The sequence below is a fragment of the Bidens hawaiensis genome, unplaced genomic scaffold, assembly GCF_021521415.1.
Source record: "Bidens hawaiensis isolate Kalapana, Puna unplaced genomic scaffold, B.hawaiensis_p1.1 tig00022333_1, whole genome shotgun sequence".
In the NCBI taxonomy this organism is placed as follows: domain Eukaryota; kingdom Viridiplantae; phylum Streptophyta; class Magnoliopsida; order Asterales; family Asteraceae; genus Bidens; species Bidens hawaiensis.
In genome coordinates, this window is record NW_027493480.1 from 68948 (window position 1) to 85020 (window position 16073).

General features: G+C 34.0%; 1 pseudogene; it reads left to right on the forward strand.

Moving 5' to 3' along the window:
- The first annotated feature begins 11112 nt into the window (after nucleotides 1-11112).
- On the forward strand, nucleotides 11113-12528 carry LOC143565433 (UDP-glucuronate 4-epimerase 1 pseudogene; annotated as a pseudogene).
- Nucleotides 12529-16073: the final 3545 nt, after the last annotated feature.

Here is a 16073-nt window from a genome sequence, read left to right on the forward strand (position 1 = left end):
AATATTTTGCCTTAATGAGGTCATGTGATTGTAATACCAAGTTTTAATAGTTTCCATATTATTAATTGGACTAAAACTATGAGTAGAATGGATTTTCACCCATTGATCTTGTTAAACATTATGAATAGAGGAAATATGACGTCACTACATACTGAGTAAAAATTCATAATTGTTAAACCTTAGTTATTGTATCTTATATCATAGCGACTACAAATTTGGCTATATCAAATGTCAGTATTATAATGAACCAACCTTTTACCAACCGAAAATAATACAAATGCTACAAAAAAGAGTCATTTACGCATTGGTTCAGCTTGAACAAAGTAAGACTATAATCCTATAAATATCACTTCAATTGAGAATAAATTCTCACAAAAATTACTAATTTTATACATTAATATGTCTTATTATGCAGTGAATATTTTGAGGACTATAAAGTTTATCACATTTACATTTGATTAGGGCATGCCTAAAGCGAAGAATATTGGAACTAAAATGCGCACATGCGATACTTTTTGTTGTCACTATAGTTCAGATACCTAGCTTTTCTTGTTGGTACGATCCAATCATTACACCTCAGCTCGAGTGAATTTCACAATGAAAAAACATGTATTTATGATAACATGCTATTATTACTTGTATGCATTTTTTTGTTTAGTTATGCTATAGACAAAATCATATATAGTCAACGTAGGGTCTATAATGGATTGAATTAACGTATTACACACACTCATACGCACAATTAAACTACTATTTCTATTTTTGAAGGGATGGAATAAAATGTTTAAAACCAATAATGGCTTGCCTTACACAACCAAATTAATCTAACGTCAGTTTCAACTCCTGATTTATCTCACTCGTTTTATAACGTCGTATAGTTATGCATTGTTCATAGTTAACTCGTTAGATCCGATTCTAATCACAATAGTTTCGTTTCTTATTCAACTATATAAATCATTTGTTCACTTGCATGGCTCATGAGTCTAACCAATCACGATCAAATGCCCATCAGGCCCTCGCCACAACGCCTAAACAGTTACTAACTGAATTCTCATCGCATCACCTCCACGCTGCAAACCGTCGAATCCCTATTGCGTACCCACCGCAACAGGCGGGCACACATACTAGTATATATATATGTGTGTGTTTTTGTGGGAACATCATTATTGGTGATTATTATTTTTCTTGGGAGTGACGGCAATATTAGGGAGCCGCCAAGGGTGTTTACAATTACTTAGGAGGTGTGCCAAAGACTTATTTTCTTGGAGAGCTTCAGTTCATTACAAGACAGAAGATAGCAAACACAAGTTCGGTTCGGGTTAAATTTATTGTTTTAGTTAGGAACTCAGTTATTGAATATAATTATTTGTTGGCTGTTTTGAACATGATTATTGGCTAAACCCTTTTAGTTATCTAAGCTTGGATGATGTTTTGTTGATCGGTTAAGCTTTTTAAACGGTTTTCGGATTTTGTTTATGAGATTTTGATTAATTAAAAGTTTTGAATAGATTTATTGGATGTGTTTCATGCGTATTTACTTTTGACTTGTGCTTGAATGAATGTTTCACATATTGCCTGATTGAATGTCTTTCAATTATAGGTTGCATGTTAGGGTTGTTTACTGTGTGTTTACAACTTGTTTATGGTTTATTGAGCTCATGCACCATAGAAATTGATTTTGGCATTAAATTAGAAGTTTATATTCTTACCTACATAAATATCCAACGGGTGATAAGTTGTCGGGTTTGTTTGCGTTGTTAGGGTTTTAGGTTAAATTATCTGATAGGAGGTTTGCCTATTTTAGCCTAAATTTCACTGTTTACCCATGTCCTTTATACTGTTCATAGACCACCACGTGTACTTAGGTGCATTGAGATAGTGAAACCAACGAGTTAGCTGTTTTCTAGGGTAATTAATCATAGTTGGTGAATTGACAAGTGGGCCAATAAGCCGGTATGTTTACATGATCTCTACGATTTTCTCTTAGGTGACACCTTGAGAGTAATTAGGGATTCATTGGGTTTCTTAGAGCTTCATATCTTTAGATTCCCGGTTCCCATAGCATTTTCCCGTAACCGATAAAAGCCCGAGTCTTCACAATTCGGATTCCTTGCCTAGGTAAACCTTACTCTCATTTGAATTTGCTAAAGTTTTTATTCAGCAATTTAATTTACTACTTTAAAATTAGTTAAATTAATTATTAGTTTTAAAATAAAATAAATAAAAATCCAAAAATAATCTTTTCTAAACTATTAATTTAATTAGCTTTTGATCTAGTTTCGTTAATTTAATTGAAAATTAGTTTAATTAATTTTATTATTTTTAAAATAAAATAAACAAAAATCCAAAAATAATCTTTTCTAAATAATTTAATTAGCTTTTGGATCTAGTTTCGTTAATTTAATAAGTGTCTCTAGGGTTCGATATTCCCGGTCTTCTCATAGCTATATTACACCCTATAGGTTCACTTGCCTGTTGTTAGTGGTTTGGTTTAGGGTATTCTAGATTTTTATTACTCGTTATTCTTGGTCATTATTTGCTAAAAATATTATATATCACTTTACGCACATCAACTACCATTCCAAATGTAGTTGAAACCTTGAAGTCAAAGCCTAGTCAAACAAAGGGCTCTGACAGTAGTTTGAAGAAGAGGAAGCTTATATTACCTGAAGAGAAAGATTCACCACCGGCTTCTCCTGCAAAGAGATTCAAGCCAAAGAACATTGATGATGTGATCTCTCAGATAGAACAAAAAGCTTCAAGAGCTTTGGCTGATGTAGCACAAATTATGTCTGATGAAGAAGCTGCAAGAGTATATCAACAAATGCTTCTGAATGCTAGAGATTTTGAGCAACAGACTTCTGAAAGAGGCCTTGTTGTCTCTGAAAGACACATAGCTAACGATAAGCTATTCATTGAAGCTAAGAAGTCTGCTCTCATATGGATAAAAGATCATGCCAAGTACAAAGTCACTCTCTACAATTTCAAAGGTTAGACCTATGAAGAGTTGCAAGCTGAATGTGGGTGAATTGGAAAACTTCTCAAACATGACCCTAGTCAGGTTCATCCTGAAACTGACTAGGATGTTGTAAAGACTAGGATCTAATAAGAAAAACAAGGGGAGATCCTAAAGATTAAGATTGAAATAGTTGAGGCTAATTTTTATTCAAGAAAAGAGACTGCTAGGTGAGAGATTGACAAGCTAAGGGTTGCTTCCAGAGATATTTCACAAAATAGAAAGAAGAATCCAAGTAAGTTTTCTAAAACAAAAGCCTTGTCAACAATAAAACTCACAAATAGGCAAAGACATGTGTAAATAACTACTTTGAGTCCAAGTTATGTACAAGAAAGCATAAATGCAAGACAAATTGCGCTACAAGAAGAAGAAGAAGAAGAAGAAGAAGAAGAGCTACAGGCCATTGAAGGTCTATACAGAGATGAAAAGATGGGATTTACACATGATATAAATCTGAATCCTTCTTCTCTATCGAGATTGGCTACTGCTTCTGTTGTTGCTGAAGGACAATCAAGTCCTAAAGTTATGAAATGAAGCAAAATTAAAATTTACTCCTTTGTAATCTTGGAATTTAATTATGGTAATACACAAAGGGTTGATCTGCAAATGTACCCTTGTTGGGAGAAGAGCTAGTGAACAGTTTGATAGATCTTCCATTGGATATGGAAGATGATGATAGTTTGGGCATTGAGTTTCTCAAGTTTATCAAAGACTCAGCCCAAAAAAGACTATCAAAATAAGACAATGTAGTAAAAGGAATAAATGGTTTTTGCATCATCAGTTCATGGAAAGATTGTTCAACCTGACAAAGAACTGATAGCCAATAACCAAACAACTTATGGCCAAAAACATCAGTTGTTCTCCATTATGATGTTTTGTTTTCTATTGCTCTAAATTGTTGATAATACAAACTGCTTACATCAAAGAATTGAAGACTCAACAGTTGTTTCACAAACTATTGAAGATTCAAATTGTTTGAACCTGGATCAATCCTTAAACTATAAACAGATATCAGATCTGTACGAATATGATTAATCCTAAATACGGGATCTAGCTCATTATCACGTTTGATTATATGTTATATGTTATATGTATATATGTTATCAATAGTATGTGTATGTATGTATAATATTAATATGAAGATTGGAGAGATTCAGGCAGAGACTGGTTAATTAACTCGCAAAAACTTTTCTTAATATGTGAACAGTGTTCACTATAAATAGACGATGGACTTAGTTCGTTAACATCCCCTAACGAACTAACGTCCAATTCGTTACATACATTAGAAGGAAAATAACTTAACGAATCACCCCCTGATTCGTTAAACATCCTAAACGAATCAGGAGGGATATCACTTAGTTCTAGTTCGCTAAACATATTTAGCAAACTAGGCTCTTACATTATCGAAATACAAGATAAATTAATTGTTTATTACATTAAACAAAACGACAAATACATTAAAGATAAATACAAAGACTCGAGACGCAAACCTGTGTACTAACAGACACCCCCTCGTCTTGAGCTCTTTGATACCACTTGTTTAAACCTGGATCAATCCTTAAACTATAAACAGATCTCATATCTATACGAATATGATTAATCCTAAATACGGGATCTAGCTCATTATTACGTTTGATTATATGTTATATGTATATATGTTATCAGTATTATGTGTATGTATGTATAATATTAATATGAAGATTGAGAGAGATTCAGGCAGAGATTGGTTAATTAACTCTCAAAAACTTATCTTAATCTGTGAACAGTGTTCACTATAAATAGACGATGGACTTAGTTCGTTAACATCCCCTAACGAACTAACGTCCTATTCGTTACATACATTAGAAGGAAAATAACTTAACGAATCACCCCCTGATTCGTTAAACATCCTTAACGAATCAGGAAAGATATAACTTAGATCTAGTTCGCTAAACATCCTTAGGGAACTAGACTCTTACATTAATGAAATACAAGATAAATTAATTGTTTATTACATTAAACAAAACGAAAAATACATTAAAGATAAATACAAAGACTCGAGACGCAAACCCGTGCACTAACAGACACCCCCTCGTCTTGAGCTCTTTGTCTTTAAATTACTTGAAACGCTTGGACTGCCAGTCTCTGCAACTATGAATTCCGTTCTCAGTCTCTGCAACGTGATTCGTATCTAATTCGTTAGGTTATGTTTTAGAGAATTAAAGCCATTCGTTACATAGTGCGGAAGCGAATAAGTGATAACGAACAAGAATGTAGTTCGTTAAAAATAGCCTAATTCGTTAGACATAACTTAACGAATCAACTTGAGTAATTTAATTTTAAATGAATAAATAAAAAAATAAATGAATTAAATAAAGAATTTCAATATTATCCAAATACCTTAAAAGGGATTACCGAGGACCTTTATCCCGATAATCAAATACTTTAAAAACATTTCATGTTTTCGAAACATAACTTTAATAAATTAAAATAATATGTAAAGCGAAATGGAAAATATTTTTGGTATTTTGTAATATATAAAGATTGTATTTACATGAAAAGAATCAGAAACAAGAAATATAAAATCTTTTTGTGTTTTGAAATTTTCGACATAAAAACTAAATATTTACCAGAAAAATATCCGAGAATTTAAAAACAAGAAAAATATTTTTGTGTTTTTGTATGATTTTTCAAAAACAGTACATATTTTTGGATTTTTGTTGAGTTTGAGCAGAGAATCATATTGACCAAATTGCTCTTTCATCACAGTTTTATATTTCAACGATATTGTGACTGGTGTTAAGTCGGTCGTTGGTATTGTTGTCCACTTAAATCTAATAACAAACTTTCAAGTGTTTTTGTGATATGATTAGTGGTTCAATTAAAGCACAGAATATTAGAAACTATCAGCCTCTAATCTCGGTTCAGGCTTAATTTGATTTTTGCCATATCACCCCAACTTGACTTAAACCATTATATTGTTGATCAGAAATTTGATTTTTATAGAAGTTCATGAGCAATGCATTGATTTTCTGTTACTATGAGTGAATATGCACGAGTCCATCTGTCGGCTTACATACATTGTATCCCCTAGGGTCCGTTTCTTAATGGTATTAAGACGCGCGCAAGGAATGAACAAGATATGACTAACAGCGGATTTTGATCAAGTCAGTAATTTGGATTTGTACGAAGTATAGCAGTGATCAAGTTTAATGACTTTGGGTTTGCTCTAAAAGCGAGTGAAATATTCATGCATATGAATACCCAGATGATTAAGCCGCATAAAGACTCACAGTGTTCAGAACCTCAAAGCTTGTTATTTGCTTTATTTTATTTTTGGGTGATCAAACAAGTATAAGGCTTGAGTATGACAGGTTATTACATTTCTGCCATCCTCACCGAGACTTTTCTAGAGACTAACACCTCTTTCAATTTGGCGTTTCTTTATGTTTATATCACATACTTTACTCTACTTGTTTGTTTTAAGACCTACCAATGCACCAATGCAGTTAAGCACACAGTATTTTAAGCTTACTTCTTACTGGATATGGAGTCAAAATAGTCAATATACTATCATTTTCTCTTTTCGCTTCAAAAACTCAAAATTTTGAGGAGCAGAAAACAAAAACAAAGATAAAATTTAATCGCCCCAGTTAACTTAAATCATTATAAATAAATGGCTAACCTATCAATTCACAAGTAAATAATAGGACCAAGAAATGCAAGCATGCTTTACAAACTTAAATAACTGACATAATTTTCAGCCAGAAAATAATCTAAAAACACATAACGAATGCCCCAACTATTTTCCATTTTCAGGTAAATGGCTATCCTGAAGATTTACAAGTAAATACCAGGACCAAACATATAAAAATATATGTCCTTCAAAAATAGATAATTGATATAATTTTCAGCGAACGCATGCAAAAATCTTTTTGGTTTTTCTCTATACATACTTTAAAAACACATCTTTTTGTCTTTTTTAATTTTCTTATAAATAAAATTAACTTCACAATCTTTTTGAATTTTTGGATTTTTCTGTACAAACTTGAAATCACAATCTTTTTGGTTTTTCGGATTTTAAAATGTTTTTGGTTTTTCAAAATGTTTTAAAGGAAAATATTAAATAAAAGAAATCACAATATTTTTGATTTTTCTAAAAAAAATTTTTAATGTTTTTGGGTTTTAACTATACAAACGAAAAGCACAATATTTTTGTATTTTCTAGTATTTCACCCCCTAAAACCAAAATAAATTTTAAAAGAAAAAAATTGATAGAAAATAAAGATAGTCATCCTTGTTTAAGGATATCAGCGAGGGTCTTCAATCCATTTAAACCAAAGAAAAAATGAAAACGCGTTTTGTCAAAAGCTTTGGTAAATAGATCGGCTTTCTGAAAGTCAGTATGTACTTTCTCAATGTCAATCAACTTCTTCTCAAAGCAATCCCGGATAAAATGATATCGAATTTTGATATGTTTTGTTTTTGAATGTTGTACGGGATTTTTTGTGATAGAAATTGCAGCAGAATTATCTATTAAAATAGGAGTAGTAAGACACTTCAAACCGTAGTCGCGAAGATGTTGTTGTATCCACAAAACCTAGGAACAGCAACTCGATGCTGCAACATACTCAGCTTCGGTGGTTGAAGTGGAGACCGTTGTCTGCTTCTTACACTGCTAGGAAAAACGAGCCGGTTTCCCAAAAATTGACATCCTGCAGTCGTTGATTTGAAGTTGATCTTGCAACCTTCATAGTCCGAGTCTGAATAAGCAGTAAGATCGAAAGTATCATCCTTGGGGTACCACAACCCGATGTTTGGATTTCCCCTCAGATACTGAAGTATTCTCTTAACCGCAGCTAGGTGAGTCACTCGGGGACTTGATTGAAACCTAGCACAAAGACAAACAGCAAACATAATGTCAGGGCGAGAAGTCGTTAGATACATTAAAGATCTGATCATGGCACGATAGAGGGTAGGATCAACGGTATCCTCCAATTCATCCGGTGATAAATTGTGACCCACGGGAGAGGAGTAAAAGGGATTTTTCCAGCAGATATCTTGAATCGGCTCAAGACATCGTTCACATACTTGGTCTGGTGAATAAAAATTCCGTGCGCAGACTGGTGAACTTGCAACCCTAGAAAGAAATTCAACTCTCCCATCGAGCTCATCTCAAACTTTGTTTGCATTGACTTCTCGAACTCCTTACACAACGAATCGTTTGTAGACCCAAAGATAATGTCGTCGACATAAATCTGGACTAGGAGAAGATCTTCACCAACAGTCTTATGAAATAAAGTGCAGTCGGCAGTTCCTCTTTTGAAGCCATTATCAGTCAGATGGTCGGCAAGCGTACCATACCAAGCTCTTGGGCTTGATGTAGACCATACAGGGCCTTGTTTAATCGGTAAACACGGTCCGGATAATCAGGATCTTTGAAACCAGGAGGTTGTAAAACAAACACTTCCTCGTGTAGTTCACCATTGAGAAAAGCACTTTTAACATCCATTTGATAGACCTTGATATTCTTATAAGCAGCATATGCCAGGAAGATTCGAATCGAATCCAAACTTGCAACTGGTGTATATACTTCAGTGTAATCAATTCCCTCTTGCTGATGAAAACCTTGCACCACTAATCGTGCTTTGTTTCTGACTATCACCCCTCGATCGTCTTTCTTACACTTTAATACCCACTTAGTCGGAATAGCTTTCTTGACTCTAGCAGGTTTATCAATTAAATCCCAAACACCCAAACATGCAAATTGCTGTAATTCTTCTTGCATAGTTTCTACCTAAGACTGATCTTGAAGAGCCATACCAGGCGTTGTTGGCTCAACTTGAGATAGGAAGCAAGTGAATTTAGCAACATTTACAATTTCAGAAGAATGTAAATCCACATAAGTACACAATTCGTTATTCTCACTTGACGAAGCAACTTGATGACGTGTTTGAACGCCCACATCAAGTTCTCCAATGATGTTTTCCTGTGGATGATAACCATGAATCAGAAGAGTGGGATTCTCAGGAACAATCACATTTTCAAATAAATTTGTGTAATGTTCTCCAAGCTCAGGAGTTGAAACATCACTGTCAAGCTCAATAACTTGATCATCCACTTGATTGTCATCAGAAGAAGTAGATACATTATCAACCTGATTATCATCACTTGGAACTTCAGTTGGAGCAGAAATTGGTGCTTCAACATCATTAGAACTTGAAAATCTTGGAATTTCCAAATGATCTTCAAAATAAGCACGAACTAGGTCTTCATCAATTTTCTCAGTCGATGGAATAAATGAATTAAATAAGCCATCATAATCAAACATTCATAATCAAATATATGAATAATATGTGTTAATCAATTAAATGATTACTTGATATATGTCTAGTTGGTTTACTTTATCGCATTCTAAGGGTCCATCATAATCACATTATTAGTATGATCATACGACTATCATAGTAGCCAAAGCCTGATTCGCTAGGCAATGGACAACCGACACCAACTATTTACTCATGGTTTGATTGATTTATGCTCAGAGTGTTGGTTTTATTATCTGGTCTGAAGCTAATGTGAAAAATAAAAGATAATTGTGTTTGGTTTTATTACTTTGGAATATTTGGTGATACCGTAAGTTATTTTAATAAAAGATAATTGTGTTTGGTTTTATTACTTTGGAATATTTGGTGATTTTGGGTTTGTTCTATACGCATATTGTGCGTTATCATCTGGTTTGAAGCTAAGGTGAAGAATCATTTAGAGATACCCGTAAGTTATTATAATAAAAGATAATTGTGTTTGGTTTTGTTACTTTGGAATATTTGGTGATTTTGGGTTTGTTTTGTTATTGTTTGAAACATTAAGTACTTGGTTGAATTTTAAATAAATAAATTAAATATTGGCATATTAAATTACATGATAGTGTCTTGTGAGTTGTGAACCAACGGTTCCCACCCTGACATTTCGTCGTAGGTAGGGTGTGACACATTTTATCCCATTTCCCATCCTATAATCAGTCCCCATATACACTATATAATTTAAGGGATATTAAAGTGAATCCCTATATTTTAGGATCGACTGCTCAACTAGGGCCGTCCCCGAGAATGATAAAAAAAATTGGGCTTCGTGCGAGACAAATTTTGGGCTTCCAACTCATCAATTATTTAACAAAAAACTACAATACGAATACAATTTTTATAAAATAAACAAAAAAAATAGTGTATCAAAATGATCAAACTTTGAGGCTCTCCTAGCTTGTTGGGAAGCAAATCTCTTAATCTTATAGTCCATGCCTTCTAATATTTCGTTTCCAGTTGATATCAATGACAATCCGTTAAGTCTTTCCGTTATCCACTCATATAATGTCCATATAACACCCGGTTACATATATATGGCCTTAGACTTGACACTTATGTCATATTTAAAACAAGTTTCTACATCTCATTATGTCTTATTCAGAAATAATTTCATCTCTTAGTATTTGAAATGACAAAAACAAAAAGTTCTAGCTTTAAATTTGAAGCCAAATATCAGGCCATCGTAGATGTTGGTGTTGAAAAAGCATGGCCTCTTTAATTATTTGTTACCACATTTTTCATTTTATTGTCACTTTCATTTTTTTGATAATGTTATCATTAACTTCTAACATGTTACCAAGGAAACAAGCCTATAAAGTTAAAGTCAAAGTCAAATATCAAAACATTGTCTCTTAAACTTCTTTGTTGTCACAATTTTCATGTTCTAGTCACTTATTTTGTTATAGCATGTCATACATAGTTTAATGCTTTGTCAATACATTCAATAACCTCAAACTAAATTAGTGACAAGCGTTCTACAACTCAAATTACATATATCATTGTGACACTAGAATCATATATCATATCAAATTCCCCAAAATCAATATAATGAAATAAAAACAAGATCCGGAAAGCAAAGCAAAGCAAAGCAATAACAAAAAGAGTTTAAAAAAGATTCAGAACTAGTCCCAGAAAAGCCAGCAGCTCTTCATCCTAGTCCAACAACACGTTTCCCTCCGTGAATCCATCCAGCCCCAAGATTCCATTCCAACAAAACCCAATTAAATATCATCCTTCATTCCAATCATCTATCTCAAAATGCCGCCATTGGAGGAAGACCTGTTTGTTCCTTCAACCCCAGGCAAAATCAAAATCAAAATCAAACGAGCTTATTACTATCACAACAGATCCTTCCACCGCTGCTTCACATCCACCACCACCATGTTCTTATGGGCCTTATTGTTAATCGCCCTATTTAAGCATCCAAATCTTCATCGATTCAGGCACCCGTTACATCCACCACCCGCAGGCACCAGCCCTCGGTGGGAGAAACACGTCCGCCCAGCTCCCACGGAATCTCCGTCCTCGTCACCGGCGCAGCCGGTTTTGTCGGCAGCCACGTCGCACTCGCCTTGAAAAAACGCGGTGACGGCGTCGTGGGCTTGGACAATTTCAACGATTATTACGACCCCTCGCTGAAACATGCGCGCCGTCATCTGCTCGATTCGCACAACGTTTTCGTCGTCGAAGAGGATATCAACGACGAAACCATATTGTCGAAACTTTTTGACGTTGTCGCGTTCACACATGTCATGCATTTGGCGGCGCAAGCAGGCGTACGCTACGCCATGAAAAACCCGCATTCGTATGTTCATAGCAACATAGCCGGTCTAGTCACGCTTCTGGAACAATCTAAATCCGCGGACCCTCAACCCCAGGTCGTGTGGGCTAGCTCGAGCTCGGTTTATGGGTTAAACGATAAAACCCCGTTTTCCGAATCGGACTGGACCGACCGGCCCGCTTCGTTATACGCAGCCACTAAAAAAGCGGGCGAAGAAATCACGCATTCGTATAATCATATTTACGTGTTGTCGATTACCGGGTTACGGTTTTTTACTGTTTACGGCCCCTGGGGCCGGCCCGACATGGCGTATTTTTCATTTACGCAAAATATTCGGCAAGGGAAGCCAATTACAATTTACCGTGGTAAAAATCGGGTTGATTTGGCTAGGGATTTTACGTATATTGATGACGTTGTGAAGGGGTGTGGGCGGCTTTGGATACGTCGGGTAAGAGTACTGGGTCAGGTGGGAAGAAAAGGGGGCCCGCGCCATATAGGACATATAATTTGGGGAACACGCAGCCCGTGACGGTGCCAACGATGGTGAGTTTGTTGGAGGGTTATTTAAAGAAGAAGGCGAAGAAGCACGTGGTGACGATGCTAGGAAACGGGGATGTACCGTTTACACATTCGAATATAAGTTTGGCTCGTAAAGAGCTGGGGTATAACCCGACAACCGATTTGCGGACCGGGTTGAAAAAGTTTGTTAACTGAATCATATTATGGCAAACATGTAAAGCATTAGTTTTGTGATTTACTTTCGTTTTCATTAAATTGGATTTTTCTGTCAATTTTTTTATATTTTATAAGGATTTTTAGTGGAAAGAACGAAATTTTAGTTAAAAGAACGAGGGATTTTTGGGTTCGATATTTGGGATTAAGGTAATACTATTCTTATCTTTGATTTATAGTCTATAAAAATAAAATGTAAAGTCAAACTACTAATTTTACATGATAAAAGATTAATAGATAAATGTATAATAGATATCGTCTAGGGTTATTTTTGTTTACTTATTCTGGGGGGAGGGGGTGATTTTGGTTGAATAAGAAGCACGAGGGGTTGACTGTGACATTTAATATAGGACAAAAAGAGCAACCGCGTAATTATATTAGACAGCTTGATTGTACGGGCATGGGCCTCGCCCTGTCATGTCAACTTTTCCATTTGCTTTGGTTATTCACACACCCTATGATTTATTCACACACCCTTGGAACACATACGATCGTATGGGTCATATACGATCGTATAGGACTTCAGCTTTTGTCAGATTCTCACAGGCTTTGTCTGCTGTCCAGGACCATTCCATACGATTGTATGGATACTATACGATCGTATGACTTGTTTTTTTAACAATTTGCAACTTTTTAAAGAAGTTTTATATATTTGTTACAAACATATACATTATATTTGCAAATTCAGTATGGCATATCAACATAAAGTTTTATAATGTATAACTAGTTGTTTGTCCTGTTCGTTTGGCGCGAGACACGTATATTTAGAGGAAAAAATATGTAGCATAAACTGATAAACCCAGTTTGCTAGATGCATACTATACCAATTCATATACAACATTCTTGGTGTAATTTTCTTGATATGATAAATAAATAGAATAACAAGATACAAAGAAGCAAAAAAAAAATAACAAATAACATCATAACTAAACTTCTAAGAAACATCCCTAATACATTAAAAAGAAATATCCCAAAAAATAATACAAGTCTTATACATGTGTATCACGTTTGGTTTTAACATGCCCGGTTAAGTCATTCAATTTTTATTTTATTTTATTTTTTTGTTTTTTTTGTTTCCATACGATCGTATATCGTATGACTCCCAGTCAAACTCCGCACACTGCATCTGCAGGTGTACTTTTTTTGTTTTTTTATTCCATACGATCGTATAGGTCTTATACGATCGTATAAAGGGTGTGTGAGTTTCTAGAAGGGGTGTATGAATAACATGACCCTTTCCATTTTATCCCCTGTAGTTCTTGTTTAAACGAGTGGGTACAGATTTTCAATGCTTTGGCTGTGGCTTGTGTGTTCTAGTAAGAGCATCCACGTCAACAAACCTCTACAAACTGCCATATCAGTGTCAAATCACATTTCAAACTTTTTTCAAAAACTTTCATTTTCTTCCACAACAACAAATATCCACAAACCACCACATTATCATATATTCCTACAATTAATTTTATATTTAATCAAATAACTTTTATAACAAATTTAATTTTTATATTTCGCGTATATTTATTAGAATATGTATTTTAAATAAATAAAAAATTAAAAATAAAGCATGAAAAATTATTAAAATACATTAAAAATAAATACATTAATCGTTTTCATAAAAAATTATGTGCATTTGTTCGATACCTTATCAATATGTTATTTTTTCACTTTGCCTCTCAAACATGTTATATGTGTGTTAATTTATTAAAGTATTATGAGTTAATTTTTCTTTTTTTACTAAACAACAAAAAGTTACTTCTAACAAAAAATAGTATTATGAGTTATTATTATTATTATTCTAAAAAGTGTTGTTGATGTTGGGTCTGGGCCCACTTTTTGTCCACAGTAAGTTTGCAGTCACAAACTCCACTTCAAAAACTTTGTTCCACATCAATGGAATTTTCCTTCACAAAGTCTGTTTGATGTCACATTCCTTCGGACCTTGAGAAAAGGTAACCGATGTGGATGCTCTAACGTGGTTTAACTAGCAAATGCTTTTTTTTAGCGTGAGTAGGATAATAATCATTAACTCTTTTAATTTAAGCGTTGTGAGTGTACCCCCAACATTTAAGCCCTCACGGAGATTTGGGTCTTTTGGCCCCATCATGTTTGTCACAGCCATGGTTGGTGAGGTGGCCGGATGGCGTCTCCAATGGCTAACCACAACAAATAGTCTTATAAGCTTTTCAAATTGTTGATCATAGATAATGAGAAAATTTTGTGGGTTATAGATGTAAGAATAAATATATGGATATGTATATTTATGTATGGCCTACATGATCATTTATATTATAATAGATCAAAGTTAATTAAATTATACCTTATAATTATGTTAGCTAGGTAATTGTTGATGGACCAAATTACCCTTTCTTGCTAACCAAGGGTTTCCCCTTGGATGTATATAAATATGGAGAGACTAATTAACATCACATAACTTAACCCTAAACCCTCACATCAGATTTCGTGAGCCTCTCTCCCTCTATATTTTTCGGTTTTCTCAAGAACCCTAATCCCCATCACTAATATACATCCTAAAGGGGAACCCGACCAAGCTGACTGTCATGTCGTCTGGATCGTACTCATCAGCCGTGGCCACTCTCTCTGCTGTGACAGGTATGTTTTAGTTGTAGGTTTATCATAACATTCATGTTTTCTATTACATACATGAAGAACTGATCAACATGTGGTATCAAGAGCGATGTTGATTAATCAGTTCTTCATGTCTTCCATTAACTTCGGATCTAAACCGGAAGACATGGACTAAAACCTGATAAACCTTAACAGTTTTCGGTTTTCATTAGTTCGTATTATTTATTTATCGTTTTGATTAAAATCCGAAAACTGATAAACCCTAACAGATTTTCGTTTTTTCTTATTAATTCGTTTTATTATATGATCGTTATTAAAATCGCGAATGAAAGAAACCCTAACAATTTTTCGGTTTTAAAAATCGCATCTGATATAAACTAACAGTTTTTGAAATCTGGTAAATTAAATGATTATTCGCGTTCATAGCAGTTTTCGAAAATCAAGTATAATCTGGCTCAATATCTGGATTGTTATAACCAAATCTTGGATAAACAAACAACCCTAATAATTCATATTAAACGTTATTAGTTGTTCATAAACTTATGGGTGTATGTGTTTACGGCTAAAACAGTTTTCGGAGAACACTGAGTTTCCGAAAACACTAGAACCCATAAACGCATCAAACCATAAAACTAATATCCCGAGGCTAAAACAGTTTTCGGAGAACACTGAGTTTGATCCGCGCTAATCGTTTTGTTTGCTATTAACTAAACTAATGTTTTGTAAATACTTAAAATTCATATTTATCACTTTTACAAAACAAAATAAAAAGCTTAACTTGAATGAATGATGATGTACACTTCTGCCCAAAGGTGATTTGATACATCTAACATACCATTCAAATCTAAATACAAGCTATGTTAGTTTAGCTTAAACATGATTTTAATGTATCACTTCTGCCCAAAGGTGATGCGATACATTTATATCAAAGCAAAACTAACTCGTGCATAATTAAAATGGTTGTTTCACTTCTGCCCAAAGGTGATGTGTTACAATTGTTTTGCACATATACTTAAGTAAAATTTAATTCTGCCCAAAGGTAATTTATCTTTTATTTAAGTAGAATTTTATTAATTTCATTAATCTATTATTTTGATGTTAATAATAGATATTTATTATC